Source organism: Lactuca virosa, chromosome 1 (assembly GCF_052849685.1).
Source record: "Lactuca virosa cultivar CGN04683 chromosome 1, Lactuca_virosa_CGN04683_v6, whole genome shotgun sequence".
Taxonomy (NCBI): domain Eukaryota; kingdom Viridiplantae; phylum Streptophyta; class Magnoliopsida; order Asterales; family Asteraceae; genus Lactuca; species Lactuca virosa.
The window spans coordinates 59,355,590-59,375,457 of record NC_136426.1 but is presented as its reverse complement, the minus strand read 5'-3'; the positions used below and the strand labels follow the sequence as shown (position 1 = coordinate 59,375,457).

At 34.8% G+C, this 19,868-nt stretch overlaps 1 pseudogene; it reads right to left on the bottom strand.

The window, feature by feature from the left end:
• Positions 1 to 2,120: 2,120 nt before the first annotated feature.
• The window catches only part of LOC145114270 (cuscuta receptor 1-like), a 48,452-nt pseudogene continuing 30,704 nt past the window's right edge, over positions 2,121 to 19,868 (bottom strand).

The following is a 19,868-nucleotide window of genomic DNA, read 5'->3' as shown; positions in this document are numbered from 1 at the left end:
TTAATTACTTGCTCAAAAAGGATGATATTAAACTAGGCGAAAGAAATACTAAAGCATTTAATCATGTTGTACCTGTCTTCATAATCTCCTTGTCAAGAAAATCATCTGACAAATTCAGACTCCTCAACTCTTTAAAATGTAGAAACAAGGAAACATTCAATGGCCAAAACTTGCTTCAAAACTTTATGTCATCGTCTGTCCCTCTCAAATAGTACAAAGAAAGCTCTGTCACATAGCCGGTGGTTGTGTTGCAGGTGACCCTCTCCGAATCACAACAGTCACCATAATCAACCCAGGTAGGGAGAAAATGGTCAATTTTGGAATTATATGAGTTGATATGGGAGTCTTTGATTTCTAGTGGTGCCTTTCTCTCCTCTTCTATACAATCCCCTTTTGTTTGCCTGACGATAAGAATTTGTATAATCATCAACATCAACGACCAATATAACCATGATTTACGCAAACTCAAACCCCAACACTCCATTTTAGTTGCTACAGTAATAATGATGGCTCCGTAGAGACACTCACACTATTAAAATCGTGGTTTCCTTGGTATATGAGCAGATATGTAATGAGGCATGGGAAACACTTGATTTGCAATGAAACGAATATGAATTGCATAATTCTGTACAAATCATCAAGTCAATGATTGCATAATTGATAATTCTCCGTAAGTCATCAAGTCAAATGGTGATTCCCACGCATAAGTCTATTCTCCATGGTCACCTGCCCCTTTTGGATTTATGATACACTCCCATAAACTTATGGCATAGCGACATCTTGTTGACTTTTTCAACAAACATTGAAGTTTCAATTTGCATAAAATATCTTTGTACTTTTTAATTCTTTTGAATTCTATTTTACCACCGTGTATTTGTTGATTCATAAGAATTGTTAGAATGAATCTTATCAAATAATCAATGTAGGCCGGTTCGAATTTGATGAATTTTGTAGTGGTTCTGTAAATGAAAATGCTTCTCCAATCTCCGTTGTTAATTGACCAGAGCAAGTGCTGGAATAATCTGGAAAGTGTACATTCCGCATTGTTTGCAAAAATTTCACGTTTGATCCTTATCTTTTATTTTGCACGCTAAATTTTTGTATACCACATGTACCATTTCAGTGATTTGTTCTTATAAAAATTCCATAATAAGTTAATAACACAACTGGGTCGGACTTTTATTTGACATGTCAACCCAAACGCTTGGAGCCAACGTCCTTATCTTAAGTATCAATGCATTTCATTAATTATAAACTACATCTTTTTGCCAATTTCATTCACGCACATATACAATTTTCAAAATTTAAATTGTTCAAATATCACTTATCATTATTTCAATCTATTGATCTATGAATTAGTTATTTTTGTTTAATTCTGCTTTTAGTTATCGAAATAGCAAATAACAAAATTTAATTAAAATTATACAATCTTCTAAAGTTTTTTTTTTTTGAACAGAAAATGCACTGAAACCACACTCTAACTACATTATATAGAAATACTAAAGAGTTTAATCACGTTGGGTCAATCTTGTAGGAAAGGAGGTGTTGTTGACCATTTCAGCTTTGAAGCTTAGAGCAGCGCATGTTCAATTCTTTTTTTGTTGACCATTTCAGCTTAGGAGAAAGAGAAAGAGATTACATGGTGTGATACATTGGGTTGTCAACCCATAAACCCCATATCAAACCCCTACCCCATTTTGATCTATTCTTAAGCCATAAAAACGCCATTGTTTTGACATCATGTTTAATGGATCATTAGTTTTGTTAGTGAAATGAGGAGTTGGCTGCACATGTTGACTCAACCAATGGTGATTACTTGTCATAAAATACATGACAGGCAAAAGTAATTTAAGTCATTTTGGTGCCATAGATCAATGTAAGTTTGCTAAATTTAAGAAATACCATAAATCAATGTAAGTTTTGTAAATGTGTCAACTTTGCAACGAACCATTAATTAGTCAAATTCTTTTGCATAAATGGGATGGGGAAACACATTTAACATGACTAGCCTTCTTAAACATCGTCGTACTTATATAAAAACAGACAAATACGAATACATATAGAAACAAGTTTGCGTTTATTCTATCACGCATTCTTAATGAGGCCATAAGTTTGGAAGATCATAGAGTAGGCTTTCTTACTAAATCATAAAGGAAGTAATAACATGTAAACATACAATCTTCAACCCAGTGTAGCCATCTTCTACGCCAGTGAGGATTGATGTAAAGAAGGGTAACAAAACCCAAAACACACCACATGTAGAACCAGAACTTGCATAAAACCATGTCATATCGATAGCATACCATTTCTCATTGTCTACTTCAGCTGATGAATTGGTCACCAGTGAATCAGTAGAGCATTTCTTCTCCAAAGGCAGTCCACAAATAAGTGGATTCCCTTCATAGCTTGCCTCTATGAAGGTACCAACCTGTGCTTTCATTTCTGGGAGTTTGCCTGATAGATTGTTGTGAGAAACATTGAAAGTAGATAGAGATGTAAGCTTAATCAGTTCTGATGGAACTTTTCCGGTCAAACCATTTGAAGAGAGGTCCAAGCTCTCTATCTTTGCAAGATTTGAGAAGTTCATTGGAATAGGCCCAGTCCGCTGATTGTGATACAGCTTCAAAGCACGAATCTGGCTCAACAACCCAAGTTCTTGTGGAATTTCACCTGTAAGTTTGTTATTGGATAGATCCAATCCTGTCATGTAATCAAGGATGTCACCCTTGTAGTGGAGAAAGAGATTTTTTGTTGTGAACCGAACTTCATGTTGTGTTTCTAACTCTTCTATATGAAAGTAGATGTTATACGACCTCCGTATAGCACTCACATAATCATATGAAGAAAATGTTGAACACGACTCTTTATATGGGAAACAACAATACTTTTATTAAGACACTTAAGAAGAACTTGCACTTTGAGAGACTACTACACACTTTGCTTTCTTTGAGGCGTTTCTTAGATGGTTTGGATGTTGGGATTAGTTTGGAGCAAATGAGCTCCATACCTATTTATAGGTGTTTTCACCTCCATATAGGAAGGTTCTAGATCTACATATATTCATGACTATTCTAGAACTTTCTATCGTATTCTATATCTATTACAAACTTCTATATGTTTCTAAAATGTTCTATAATGTTCTGGAGAGGTCTAGGATGCTCCAATGTCTTCTAGAATGATCCATAACCTTCCAGGGTCTTCTATGTCGTTCTGGAGTATTCTAGAGTCTTCCGGCATCTTCTAGACTCCTCCATAGTATTCCATAATGTTCTAGAATTTTCCAGATCATTCTAGACAATGCTAACTTCTTCTAGACAATAACATTGATTCTATTGGGCTAATATCTATTGGGCTAGTGATGACCTTCAACAGAAAACATGTGATACAATGATATACTTGTTTCTATGAAAGTAAGGTCACTTGGGCCAGTAATGTTTTGTAGGCAGCTGGGTATTGAACCAGAAAAGGATTTATGGGATAAATCTATCAAACTCACGTTACTTAATTGGCACAACTGCTTCGGAATAAACCCGCTAAAGTTATTTTTTCTCAAAAGAAGAATCCTTAAACTGGATAGTTCGCCAAGAAATTCAGGAATCATGCCTGACAAGTTATTGTTGCCTATGTCCAAAGTCAAAACTTTAGTCAAATTACGGAAGTGATTGGGTATCCATCCTGTGAATCTATTGGAACCCAAATGAAGATGCTCCATATCTTGCAAATGTAAGCAGGATGGGATGGGCCCAGAGAAAGAATTTTGTGAGATATCCAGAAATGAGAATTGAGCTGTTCCACAAGGAAACCGGCCTTCAAAACTATTATTTCTCATCAGAAGTTCAGACAAGTAACTCATGTTGCTTATTCAACCAGGGTGATCACTGTAAAAAAGTTATTGCTAATATCCAGAACAGTAAGATATTCAGGATTTTCCTTGCCAATTTTCCCTGTGAAATGGTTGTTATCTAAGTGAACCTTGTCGATGTTGAGCAAGCTTAAATTCCCTGAGAGTATCTCGCCATACAATTTGTTGTTTGATAGTTTTAAGATCATCAAACTAGACATGTTTGTAAACAATCCCTTTGGTACTTCTCCAGATAAGTCATTATCAGATAAATCCAATAGATATAATTCATTTAAACCACCAATTGAAGATGGGATAGCACCAGTTAAAGCATTACTGGACAAATTTAAACGGACTATGTAAGGTGCAAACTTCTATATATCGTTGGGAATTGTACCTATCATGTGATTTCTAGAAACATCTAACTCCTGCATATTAGCATTTCTATATGAAGGTATACTAATAATGCCACCAAAGGAGTTGTTCCTTAAATTAAGAGCTTCCAAATTCGTATTATTTTTAATCAACCATTTTGGAAACACTCCTTTCAAGGAGTTGTGAGACATGTCTATTACATGTAAGTTGTGTTAGTGAAGTAGAAACACAGGAACCACATGTCCTTTACGCCTATTTATATTGCAATTAGATAGCTCAAGAAATTTCAAATGGAACATTGGAATCCAACCTATAGGCTCTTCAGTTTTGTTGTGTTCCAGCCTCCAAAGCTACGGTAGCCATTTTTGTTGACAAAATGAAACCTAGGGTGGCAAAGTCTTCCAACCCTATGATGAACACAGTTAATGAAGGTAACAAAAAAGGTGGCTGCCAAGACTATAAATAGAGACTTCATTTTTCAGTTGTAAGCATTCCAAACACAGAGAAACGGATAGTATAACACTTAGAGTGAGTGTGTTAGTGAGAGGGTTGGTTTTTTATAATAGTTGAGTGTGAGAGTTGTTCCTCCTATTGTAATTATATTTTAGTGTTTAATAGAAGAGTTTTCCAACCCCAACAACTGGTATCAGAGCCCCGTTTGGTGTCCAGGGAATTCTTTACGAATTTCTCTGTTTTTTCGTCAAAATTTTTTTGTCTCAAAATCCATTTTTGAGTACACCGTTGGAAAGTGATTGTCTCAAGGATTCCGAAAATATTTTTTTCGTAATTTTTTGACCACGGGAAGACCTCCAAAACACCGGTCAAAGATTGGTCAAAGTTGCCAGAATATATTGCCGGAAAAACTAGTCGCCGGAGAAGACGAGTGACGTCATTGATGACGTCAGCGTTTGACCATAGTTCAGAAAAGTTGCATTTTAGCCCCTAAAGTTCCAGAAAATTGCAGAAAGGTCCCTCTGTTTCTGAAAAACTGCAGTTCGGTCCCTGTTGTTCGGAAAATAACTGTTTTGGTCCCTGAAGTTCTGAAAAGTTTCAGAAAGGTCCCTGGTTTGCAGAAACGTTTCAGATTAGCCCCTGTAAGTTCCGAAAATTACAGTTTAGCCCCTATAGTTCTGAAAAGTTACAAATTAGCACATAACTTTTGAATAAAGTATATTTTGAGCCCGAAAAATTCTACCCCACCATTTTTGACGCTTCTGAATCCAACCGAGAGCTCGGTTTTATCTAATTTTTCCTTGAAATATTTGTAAAATAAATTTGCAAGTATTTTCGATGGAATCTACAAGTACGATTATGATGGTTCGACTTACGCCCACAAATTACAACATGTGGAAGCCAATGATGGAAGATTTGCTTAATCTGAAAGATTTAGCAGAGCCTATAGAAAACAAAGGCATCAAACTCGACACGAAGACAGATAAAGTTTGGACGAGAATAAACAAGAAAACGGTGGCACAAATTCGAGATCGACCACAATGTTTTGTTGGATTAATGTCTAAGTCCATAACTATATTTGGTATGTACTTGACCCGACCCGACATGGTCCATTTGGGTTGCACTTCACCGGCACAATTTATATGGATAGTCTTTTGAGAATAGTATATTTATGATGTATATTAATATATTATAAGTTCTAATATATTAATATGGAATCATATTATTTAATTAGTATTGATCAAGAATTAATTTAGAATTAATTAAGTGATCAAAAAGAACTAATTAAATATGGACTCTTATATATATGGAATGGGCCAAGTTCATTTAGGTTGGGCTAAGCTTTCATGGATGCTCCATGGAACTTTTAACCCATGGATCCTATGTAAATGAAAGGTCATGGGTATTAGGGTTTACATGGATGTAACCCTAATCCTCCATAATATATAAAGGGGTCCTTGGCTCAAAAAATTGGCACAAGTGTGTGAAAATAAGAGTGGGCCGATTTTAGTGTGCATACATATTCTCTCAAGTTCTTCCAAGGTGTTTTGGTGATTTGTGATTCCATTTGAGGCTTCCACACTATTTGGGCTAAGCTCTTAAAGCTTGAGGACATCAAGCTACATCAAAAGGTATGTCATCTAACTAGAACTTTGTAGTATAGGTGCTTCATAATATGCTAGTTAGGATGAAACCTTGGAATAGTTAATATTTGCATGTATAATAGAGAAAACATAGATCCAAGGTTTATAGGGTTGCATGTACACCATAGGAGTGTTAGAATGCTCAAAACCCAACAGTGGTATCAGAGACTGGTTGTTTTCTGTTATATTGATGCAAATGTTTTATTTTCAAAGTTGGAAAAAAAAAGTAAAAAAAACATGACGTTTGTCAAATTTTAAGATAATTACTTGTTTTTGTGAAAAACTAATTATTTGTAAAATTTGAATCATTTGCTATATGAGTTGAATTAGGTCAAATTTAGTAAAAGATAAAATGATATGATTATTTTATTAGTTTTAAAAGTTTGATCTAAATGTTTTAAGGAGTTACATATTTTGTCATAAAATTTTGGAGCTCAAAGGTTTTTTTAAAGTTGTGATCTTAAGGGTTTTTGAAACTTCCATAAGTTATGGATATGAAAGTTTTTTTAAAAAAAAAATTTTATTCAAAGTTTTTATGGAGTTACAAAATTTGGTGTTAATGTTTTAAAGAATTCCATAACTTGTTCTTAAGTTATGGAACATGGAAAGTTTCATCATAAAACACCATTAATTCCATAAGTTATGGAATCCAAAAGTTTTCAAGAATTACAAAACTTGCCCTCAAGTTTTGGAATTTGAGAAAAGTTTTTTATGAAAAAAAGAATTGAATTCTAAAACTCTTGGGTTCATAACTTAAACAATTAATTAAATGGTTTTAATTTTGAGTTTAATAATTGGAATTATGATGTTTTGTTGAATAGTTCAAATTAAGTCTTATGGACTTTATTAATAGTTAATTAAAGCGTTTAATTAAAAGAATATTATTAATCCATAAATATATGGTTTGAGTTTAATTAAATTAAAAGTCTAGTTTAATTAATAGATTAAACCACCAAGTATTTTAAATGTCTAAAATACACCCTTATACTATTATAATATTAAAAGTTTAATATATTATATGTATAAGAGCAAGTCATCTTACCATTAGTAGGCCTCATTCACGAAGCCGGTCTATAAGGGGTGTAAGGTTACTGCCTTTAAAATGGCAGTTTAATGGGTGTCCACTCTCAGTCACCGCTTCCTTGACCGGTGGAGGGTCGTTAGCCGAACAGGTAGGACAAGGACTATAATTCTCCCTTCATTATAAGTATAATGATAAATACTAAGTAACTAAACACTTATAAATTCCCAATCTTAGTTACTTAGGAAAATGTGAATAAGGTGCTAATCCATGAAATTACACTTTACACTTTGTTTAAGCTGTTAGTGGAGCGTGTGTGGTTAACCGGCACACTAACCTGGACTTAACAAGGTAGGCAAAGGGTAACTTAATGTTTATCATAGTATCGTTGGAGCGTGTGTGGTTAACCGACACATCGATTGAGGGGTAAATATTAAGGGTACCATGTATATTTGCATGGTTACTTCACACCTTGTTTTGTGATCCTCGGCATCCCAGTCACAAAACCTGAAGGGCACACTCGAGATTGAAACATGCCAGTGAAAAGTTCAATGAATCTCAAAAGAATCTAGGAGTTTCAAAACGAATTAAAACCTAATAATACATTTCGTTTATCTTGGTGGAAATTGGTGAATCGTCATTCACCTACCTTCAAATATTTTATAGCTTGGATTACGGCATCCCTCTTCCAAGTTATAAAATAGTTTGTTAGGTCCTAGCCTTAATATATCATATTGGGTGTTATATTAATGACTTAAATCAACTTTACGTGAACTTCTCCCATTGTTGATGTCTGGTTTAGACAACAATGATCTTCCCAAACCAAGCTTTCCTAATGAATATGACTTCCCGAGTTTGGCTCATGGAAGTCATACTTCTCTTACTCCACCTCCTCCAATTATTCTCCCTAACCCACAAGTTCAAGTTCACTCAAGCCCTAATGGCAAGCAAGGTCTATGTGTGATCACATCTTAGAGATGAAGTCACATATTGACAAGCCAGGAGAGTTGGGTGTCAAATTCTTGAGAAAGTTGGATGTTCAATCACTTTCTAAGTCACATAGTGAGTTCCTTTGGGACTACTATGAAACAGACTATGAAATGAACCTTAATGATCATATCTATTTGCTTGGTGCTGCTGAATCAGCAATTATTTGGAACGATAGTATAGCAAATTTGATTAGAAGATCAACTTCCCAAAAACTTTATGGACAGCGACAACGGTGACACTGGAAATCCAGAAAAAACATTCTCTTCCCAATGGAAAGGGATTGGCCATAGTCAACCCGGATGACCAAATGGTAAAGAGAAAGGCTAAGTCTGAGATAGTCCCATGACCAAAGGGTCCATATGTTTATTTTGCCAAAGGAAGGGGCGTTGATTGCAAAGCTGCCAAATTTACCTAAGTTTGACTCTACATCAGGTAGAGCCCATTATCTAACTCTGTTAAGTTCTATTCTGAGATCCTCATTACATGATGTGACTGGGTCACATGTTGATGTTTTAAGAATCAAAGAATAGAGAGAAATCTTAAAGGAAGTATATGCTGATTCTGATCGCGAAGGTGGATTTCGATCGCATCAGAATTTTGAGCAGTTGCTTAAGAAGTTATGATATATTGCTAAGGAATAGATAACAACAATTTTCCATGTGGATTGTAAGGATAAGTTTTTCCGCAAAGTTTTAAAATAAAAGAAAATTGTTTAATTTTATTTATTTGAAGTATCCTTACAATGGCATTTGTGGAAAATTGTTGCTCATATGATTCCACTGACAGCAATATCGGAAAATGGATTTGATTCTTTCATTTGTGGTAGTGTCTAAATTTACCAAATCAGGAAAGTTCCTCATCACCCAAGTTTCAATTGGACCGAAACTTGGAATCATGCAAGTTGAATAGTATGATGAATGAGAACTTTCAAGCATTGGAAAATCAAGACTAATTACTTGTTCACATGGATGTGTGAGTCAAGTGAAGGACTAAAGGGATCGAGTACACATTCGTTAACACTGGTCATGCACTAAGATGACTTTAGAGGACCAATTGTGATATGGTATCTTAATCATTAAGATGATCATAAACATGATACTAAAGTACTCTCCCATCTTTTCAGATTTGAGAAACTTTTATCTTTCTGCCATACTTTGATTCTTCTTATTCGTTCTGTCTCACATTGAAACTTCTCCAATGCTACAGACTTATACTTAAACTTATAAGTATAACCATATTTACTGAACTTAAGTAAATCATGACGAATAGTCTTCTTGATCTTTTGTGGTGGACTTGACCAGTGCACAAGAATGTGTACTCGATCCCTTAGTCCTTTCCTTATTCACATAAGGAAGTAGTCTTAATTTTCCAAGCTGAAAGTTCTCATTCATCATACTATACAACTTGCATGATTCCAAGTTTCGGTCCAATTGAACCTTGGGTGATGAGAATCTTTCCTTATTTGGTAATATTAGACACTACCACAACCGAAAGAATCAAATCCATTTTTCCAATATTGCTATCAATGGAATCTTATAAGCAACAACTTTTCATAAATGCCATTGTAAGGATACTTAAAATAAATAAAATCAAAATCTTTTTCTTTTATTTTAAAACTTTGCGGAAAAACTTATCCTTACAATCCATATGAAAACCTTGTTGTTATCTATTCCTAAGCAATATAAATATCATAAATCTTAAGTAAGAGCCCAAAATTCTGATCACCGAACCATGCGATTGAAATTCATCTTCGCGATCAGAATCATCATGTACTTAATAGAGTTAGACAATGGACTTTACCTGAAGTAGAGTCAAACTTATTGACTTTAACATCCTTAGGTAAATTTGGCAGCTTCGTAACCAATGCCCCTTCCTTTGGCAATAGTTACCTATGGATCCTTGATAATGGGACTATCTCAGACTTCGCCTCTCTCTTTACCATTGGGTCAACCGAGTTGACTATGGCTGATCCCTTTCCATTGGGAAGAGAGAGCTTTACTGGATATCCAATGTCATCATTGTCAATGTCCATAGCGTTTTAGGAAGTTGATCTTAGCAAATAGATAAGATCATTAAGGGTCTTGTCTTAGTCTGTTTCATAGGATTCCCAAAAGAACTCACTATGTGACTTAGAAAGTAGTTGAGCCACCAACTTCCTCAAGACTTTGACACCCAACTCTCTCGGCTTGTCAATATGTGACTACATCTCCAAGATGTGATCACACGTAGACCTTGCCTTGCCAATAGGGCTTGAGTGACCTTAAACTTTTTAGGAACTTGTGGGTTAGGGAGAATAATTGGAGGAGGTGAAAGAAGTATGATATCCATGGGACATCATCTTCATTTAGGAAAGCTTGTTTCAAGAGATATGGGAAGATCATAAATGTCTAGACCAGACATCTTTTTGGGAGATATTCAAGATAGTTGATTTAAAGTCCTTAATATGACACCCAATATAAAATATTAAGGCTAAGACCCAACAAACTATTTTATAACTTAGAAGAGGGATGCCGTAATCCAAGCTATAAAATATTTGAAGGTAGGTGAATGACGATTCACCAATTTCAACCATGAAAAACAAAATAATTTATTAGGTTTTAATTAGATTTGAAAGTCCTAGATCTTTGAGATTCATTGAACTGTTCAAAGGCATGTTTCAATCTCGAGTGTGCCCTTCAGGTTTTGTGACTGGGATGCCGAGGATCACAAAACAAGGTGTGAATAACCATGCAAATATACTTGGTACCCTTAATATTTACCCATTAATCAGTGTGCCGGTTAACCACACACGCTCCACCGATACTATGATAAATATTAAGTTACCCTTTGCCTACCTTGTTAAGTCCAGGTTAGTGTGCCGGTTAACCACACACGCTCCACTAACGACTTAAGCAAAGTGCAAAGTGTAATTTCATGGGTTAGCACCAAATTCACATTTTCCTAAGTAACTAAGATTGGGTATTAATAAGAGTTTAATTACTTAGTATTTATCATTAATACTTTTAATGAAAGGAGAATTATAGTCCTTGTCCTACCCGTTCGGCTAACGACCCTCCACCAGTCAAGGAAGTGGTGGGTGAGAGTGGACACCCATTAAACTGCCATTTTATAGGCAGTAACCTTATACCCCCCTTATAGACCGGCTTCGTGAATGAGGCCTACTAACGGTAAGACTGACTTTACTCTTATACATATATATAAATATTATTAACTTATAATATTATAAAGTATAAGGGTTGAATTTTAACTTTTAAAATTCTAAGGGCTAACTTGGAATTAAAGTATTCATAAGTGAAAACTTTTCAAATTCCAAAACTTGAGGGCAAGTTTTGAAACTATTCAAAACTAATTAATTCCATAACTTATGAGTTTAAAGTAGTTTTAATTAAAAAAAAAAAAACTCTTCAAGTTCAATAACTTGAGGACAAGTTATGGAAGACTTTAAACTAATTAATAAAGAAAATAACTTTTTTTTATTGTAACTTATGGAACTAATTAAGGTTACTCTTTTTTTTTAATTTAATGAAGAGACTCTTGAACCTCCATAACTTGAGGACAAGTTATGGAGTCATAAAACCATTTAATTAGAACTAGACTCTTCATTTTGTAACCTTTGCCAACTTTTATGAGTTTTATGATTCTTAAATGTGACTTTTCATATAACTTGAGGACAAGTTACAAAAACACACTTTGGAATCAACTCTTAGATTAAAATGGATTCAAAACAACTATTTCACACAACTTTTCTATTAATCTAAGAACCTCATAAGAACAAGATAATTCAAATCATCAATCTTCAAGAAATTAGCATGAACATACAAACTAATACAAATCTTGAAATTATGACAATTATCTTAGAAATTGGATTATCATGAACATTACCACATCAAAAACAAGTTTATAAGTCCAAAAACATCTTAGGGTAATGTTCCTAGTCCAATTCCAGCCAAAACAATCGAATATATGCATCAAACTCGATTTTTCAGCTACTTTTGCAAGTATAACAAGAAAACAAACCTGGCTCTGATACCAATGTTGGGTTTTGAGCATTCTAACACTCCTAAGTGTACATGCAACCCTAAATACCTTGGATCTATGTTTTCTCTATTATACATACAATTATGAACATCCAAGGTATTATCCTAATCTAGCATACAAAATAATAAATATAACAAGATAGAATACATACCTCTTTGATGTAGAATGTCTTCATGAAGCTTGAGTGCCTAGTGCCCCAAAGTGTGTCACCTCAAATGGTTCACACAACACCAAATACACTTGGAATAACTTGAGAGAAACTTGAACACTCCTTGAAATTGTCTAGCCCTCACACTCACACATTAGTGCCCGATTTCTTGAGCCATGAGATTCTTTTATATGGTGGCTATTAGGGTTACACCATGTAACTCATAACTTTACCCATTCCTTATGCTCCATGGATTTTAACCTCGATGGAGTATCCATGGGTCACCCCATGGACTTAGTCCAACATAACGAATCTTGGATCACAAGCCCACATATATAAGAATGAATGATTTACACAATCAACCCATATATTTAATTAGTCTCCTTTTGATCACTTAATTAATTCCAAATTAATTCTTGACCAATACTAATTAAATAACCTTATTAATATATTAGAACTTATAATATATTAACCAACCTTAAGTGTTATTTCTCTCATTATAGTCTATCCAAATGCATGATGCCATGCAACCCAAATGGACCATGCCGGGTCGGGTCAAGTCTTACCAATTATAGTTATGGACTTAGACATAAATCCAACAGATGAGTCATACTTTGTTCCAAAACAATTCTTAGAGTCATACTCCAAGATTGTAAATTGAGTGACATATCTTAAAGAAAGGTTTAAAACACTTGTCAAATGTAAGAGTAAAAGTGTCCTACTCTTGTACATTTGAAATTGGTAAGTTGTGTTGTTTTAGATAAAACAAAGACCAACTAAGGCCAATTGTGTGAAGTGTTTGTCTTGATAAAGAATCCGCACTATCTATTGAATATTTGGCAAGATAGTCTTATATGTCAAGAGGATAGTGGGAGTCTTAAAGATCCTAAAAATAATTTCAAGAACTAATCAAGAATAAAACCTGAGGTTCTTCACTAGCACACGACTTGAGGTTTATAACCTATCGTGTTGACATATTCTGTGCCCATTCCAGTTAAAGTTGGCTTTGCATAGGAGTTCTGAAAGTTCTCAATTGGTTGCATAACAACTTGGAAGCAATGGCAGGCCCTGTACTGCCAGGTGGCAAGAAGTTAAGATTGCATAAGTTCAGTCCATATGAGTTTGGATTTGTCATTATCCTTGTCTTGTGACTATGGTTTTGACGATTCACATGGATAAGAACACATACACCATAAAATCTAAGGGTCATAAGGTTTCTCTCCGATTCATGAAAATGATGGTGAGGAAACACTTCCACCAAGTAGATTTGAAGCAGATGACAAAAGGTCTAAACAATTGAGACTATGATTACGGCATCCCTTTTCATAGTTCTGAAATTGTTTAGACACACATGCATGCTATCTAAGGAAAGGTGTATGATTTATAAAGTTTTATCAAAGCATCTCGTATCAGAAATCTGAACTTTGGTAAGAAAGTCAATAAAGTATTGATTTCTAGATGTCCAGCTGATTTCTGAGTACATGTCAAAGCTAGTGGGAGCATAAGTGTTATGCTAATAATCATCATGTTAGTGGGAGCATGATAATTATTGTTAGTGTTGCAAGTTAGCAATGTTAATTATAGAAAACAAAAGTTTCAATTCGTGAGGCTGCAGGGATTGAAAAAGTTGTTTTGCTATAATTAAGGGAGAGGATATACTTCATTTCAGTTCTAAAGGCTTAAATTGAGACCTTAATCATCTTTAGTCAAGAATATATATACGAATTTCATGTTGGATTGGTTCAACTTAAGGAAATTCTATATATTGCATTCTCAAAATTCGATTATGATTACGGCATCCCTCTTCATAGTCAAATTTTGAAAACATGGCAAATAAAAATATTGTAGCAAAAGACTGGTCTAGAATCATCTCTTTATGTGAGACATCATGAATCGTGTACCATTTGCTTTGGGTACAGGATCAATTGCATGTGCTATAATATTTGTCATTTCTAAATTTTTCCAAATGCCCAGAGGCATTAAGAAGGGAAAAGGTCTAGAATTGGATATGACTAAAATGATTAAGCAATTGTCGAGGACAATCTGAGGTTTACCAACGATTGGTTGCTCAGGGACAGTTGCAAGTATAGTGCTAATTTTGGAAGGACCATATTGACATATTCTGAAAAGAGGCATCTCTTATTCAGAAATGATAGTCAAAATGAGAATATGGAGTTGTCTCCATAGGTGGAAGTTATCTGTGTAAGATTAGAAAACTTAATGCAAGAAGCATGTCCAAAGCAATGTACTTTGAATATGAGACTTAGTTTCCATGGAGTTGATCTCCATTGGAATACCTTATAATGACTGTTGACAAGTCTTTGTGACTTTGTACATATTCATTACAGGAGGGTCAGTGCATATAAGTTTAAAATCTAAACAGATTTCGATAAATGATAGGAATTTGAAATTCTCACATTTTTCGATAAGGATTTGGGAGTGTGAAATTAGAATCATTGAAATTATGTTCAAGTGGTTTATTTCACAAAGTAAGGATCATAAACAAACATAGAGTGCATACTTGGTGTATGGCAAAGCTATTGTTTAAGAAAAACATAGTGTACATGCTTGGAGCATGGGACAACTAGTGTTTTTAATTCAAGTATAAAGTTGATAAAACCGAAACAATGAATAATGAGTAATCAGTATGGTGATAAATAAAAGTGTTTATTTATATTCATAGGGTTTGATACCATATTTGATTCATTTATTCTTGTGTTTCACTTTGCATGTTTTGACTTCCAGAATAACTAAGTCGCTCTTCCTGAATGATTAAGTTATTCAAACCATCCACAGTCGGTCATATGTTGGAAGTAGATATGAATCAAGACTGTCATGGGTTGGTTTGTAAAGGTCCAAGTAGGTGGACAAAGTGGTGCTACAACACTCATGAGTGCTCATAAGTTCTGAGTATTGGATTCAACCCGCGCTCATTTGAATCACTTCATGGATTTTATCACGAGTGATCATGAGACGATAATATCTTATATTCTTCAAACCTAGAGATATGAGTTGTTACTATGAGTTGGTTATACATTGATTGCACGAAAACGCATTTGGTAACTCGATGTTATAAAACGTGCCTTTGTGTATGATTCAACAAGTAGTAGAACAAGCCATATGAGTCGAAGTTTATCCATTCCTTTTACCTTCGGGATAAAAGCGATATCTGTGGGCCCCTCGATGATTTAGCGATGACAGATGTGAGTGCTTGGCCAAGCCAGGACTGATTTGATTTGTTCAATCAGTCAGTCATCATAAATCGAAAATCGGGAAACAACAAATGGACAGAGAGAATGATTATAATCCATGTCTCAGTCCATATGATATCTAGAATGGAGGAATATATAATCCCTTATCTAATGGACAAGTCATTGACAAGGCCAGAGTTCGACATCGGCTTTAAGAGTTACGATTGCCAGTTAGGTTTTGAAGTCATACTCAATAATAGTTTTAGACTTATCCAAGTGGGATACTGTTGGATTAATGTCTAAGTCCATAATTATATTTGGTATGTACTTGACCCGACCCGGCATGGTCCATTTGGGTTGCACTTCACCGGCACAATTTATATGGATAGTCTTTTGAGAATAGTATATTTATGATTTATATTAATATATTATAAGTTCTAATATATTAATATGGAATCATATTATTTAATTAGTATTGATCAAGAATTAATTTAGAATTAATTAAGTGATCAAAAAGAACTAATTAAATATGGACTCTTATATATATGGAATGGGCCAAGTTCATTTAGGTTGGGCTAAGCTTTCATGGATGGTCCATGGAGCTTTTAACCCATGGATCCTATGTAAATGAAAGGTCATGGGTATTAGGGTTTACATGGATGTAACCCTAATCCTCCATAATATATAAAGGGGTCCTTGGCTCACAAAATTGGCACAAGTGTGTGAAAATAAGAGTGGGCCAATTTTAGTGTGCATAGATATTCTCTCAACTTCTTCCAAGGTGTTCTGGTGATTTGTGATTCCATTTGAGGCTTCCACACTATTGGGGCTAAGCTCTTAAAGCTTGAAGACATCAAGCTAGATCAAAAGGTATGTCATCTAACTAGAACTTTGTAGTATAGGTGCTTCATAATATGCTAGTTAGGATGAAACCTTGGAATAGTTAATATTTACATGTATAATAGAGAAAACATAGATCCAAGGTTTATAGGGTTGCATGTACACCATAGGAGTGTTAGAATGCTCAAAACCCAACATGTTTTTCATCATGTCTCTCAAGGGACAAACGCGTACAAACTTTGGGAGAAGCTCGAGAATATGTATCAGGCAAAGACGGCATGCAACAAGACCTTGCTGATGAGGCGCCTTGTAAACCACAAGTTACGAAGTGGTATGTCCATAACCGAGCATACGAGTCAATTCCAGGATCTCGTAAACCAGCTCGGTGCTGCTCAGCATGACTAAACTTCCAAAGCCATTATGGGGTGAAGCTGTATTGACAGCCTGCTATCTAATAAATAGGTCACCTTCCACTCCATTGAATTTTGAAGTTCCAGAAAAGATATGGACGGGTAAAGACATATCATATTATCACTTGAGAGTATTTGGGTGCAAGGCGTTTGCACATGTATCAAGTGAATTGTGGAAAAAGTTGGACCTCAAATCCACTCCATGGATCTTTATTGGATATGGAGATGAAGAGTTCGGGTACAGGCTATGGGATCCAGAACTAAAGAAGGTTATTCGAAGCAGAGATGTGGTTTTCTATGAAAACCAGTATTATGATTTCAAGGCACCGGTTAACAAGCAACAAAGCTCCAAAGTTTCAGATATAATATCTGAAAATAAAGATGATGTTTCCACTGAAGAAGAGGATGAAGAAGTTGATGATGCAAATCAAGAAGGTGTTGAGCAGGGGGAGCTTCCACCCCCATGATACTTTAGATATATTTCCAGAAGTTACAAACGAAGGAACTCAAGTTAGACGCTTCTAACGAGTACGTGCTCCATCAACAAGATATCCGAATTCAAACTACATCCTTCTTACTAGTGAGGGGGAGCCAGAGAGCTTTCAAGAAGCTCAATCTCATATTGACAAAGCAAATTGGCAGAAGGCCATGGAAGAAGAAATGAATTCTTTGCAGAAGAATCAAACATATGAGTTGGTGAAACTCCCCAAAGGAAAGAAAGCCTTAAAAAACAAGTTGGTTTTCAAGTTGAAGAAAGACGGCAAGGGAAATACTATGAAGTATAAGGCAAGACTCGTTTTCAAAGGTTTCCAACAAAAAGAAGGAATCGACTTTGATGAAATTTTTTCGCCGGTTGTGAAGATGATGTTGTTGGATAAGGTGTCTAAGTCCATAACTATTTCTGGTATGTACTTGACCCGACCCGGCATGGTCCATTTGGGTTGCATGGCACCATGCAATTGGATAAACTAAAATGAGAGAAATAACACTTATGGTTTATTAATATATTATAAGTTCTAATATATTAATAATATTATTTAATTAGTTTGATCAAGAATTAATTTAGAATTAATTAAGTGATCAAAAGATAACTAATTAAATATATGGGTAGATTATGTAAATCTTCCATATATTATATAGTGGGCTAAGAGGCTCCATGGATTATCAAGTTGGGTTCCACCCATAGGATGCTCCATGGATGCTCCATGGGAGTTACAAACCCATGGGTCATGGAAATGAAGAGTCATGACACATTAGGGTTTACATGGTGTAACCCTAGATGTCTCAACACTATATAAGAAACCCATTCTCCACCAAAATTGGCTACACATAAGAAACAAGAGGGCTAGAGCCGATTTTGCAAGTGTAAGATTCTCTCAAAGTTTACTCCTTTGCATTTGGTGTTGTGTGAAGCATTTGAGGCATCACACTTGGGGTGCTAGGCTCACAAGGTTTCAAGGATCATAATCAACAACAAGGTAAGTTATTCTATCTTTCATTCAAGTTAAAAATGTTCCCCATGTATGCTAGATAGGAATATAACCTTGGAATTCAACTTTGCATGATTATTAGACAAACATAGATCCAAGGTTATTAGGGTTGCATGTACACTTAGGAAGTGTTAGAATGCTCAAAACCCATCATTGGTATCAGAGCCTAGGTTTATTTGTTGTTTTTTTTTGTGTGCAAACAGCTTGAAAAAAAAATCGTTAAATTACAAGTTTTTTTTTTAAGTGTAATTTTTTATTCTTGAAAGTGTTCATATTCATGTTCTTGAACTTATGAAAATTAGATGATCATAGGAATTGTTTGTAACCTTCATGGTAGTTTAATTCATGATCATAATGTGTTTTAATGGAGTCCATAACTTGTCCTCAAGTTATGGAAAACCAAAAGTCTCACTTTTATTAAAGCCATTAAAAGAACACAAGAGTTATAAAAATGAAGAGACTTCATTTTTATTACTCAATTAATTCATAAGTTATAAGAAATGAAAAGTTTTGGAAGTTTACAAAACTTGCCCTCAAGTTTTGGAACATGTAAAGTCTTGATTAAAACTTTAGTTCCAACCCTTAGAATTTTAAAAGTTAAAATTCAACCCTTATACTTTATAATATTATAAGTTATATATATATATATATATATATATATATATATATATATATATATATATATATATATATATGTATAACAACAAGTCGTCTTACCGCTAGTACGCCTCATTCATGAAGACGGTCTATAAGGGGGGTATAAGGTTGTTGCCTATAAAATGGCAACTTAATGGGTGCCCACTCTCACCCACCGCTTCCTTGATCGGTGGAGGGTCGTTAGCCGAACGGGTAAGACAAGGACTTATAAATTCTCATTAAAAGTATGATGAATATTATAAAGTAACTAAATGCTTTTATTAAATTCCCAATCTTAGTTACTTTAGGAAAATGTGAATAAGGTGCTAATCCATGAAATTACACTTTACACTTTGTTTAAGTCGTTGGTGGAGCGTGTGTGGTTAACCGGCACACTAACTTGGACTTAACAAGGTAGGTAAAGGGTGACTTAAGGTTTACCATAGCATCGGTGGAGCGTGTGTGGTTTACCGGCACATCGATTGAGTGATAAACCTTGAGGGTACCAAGTGATTTGCATGGTTACTTCACACCTCGTTTTGTAATCCTCGGTATCCCAGTCACAAAACTTGGAGGGCACACTCGAGATTGAAACATGCCTTTGAAAAGTTCATTGAATCTCAAAAGAATCTAGGAATTTCTAAGAACCAATTAAAAACCTAATATTTATATTTCGTTTTTCATGGTGGAAATTGGTGAATCGTCATTCACCTACATTTCAAATATGTTATAGCTTGGATTACGACATACCTCTTCTAAGTTATAATATATTGTGATTGGATCCTAGCCTTA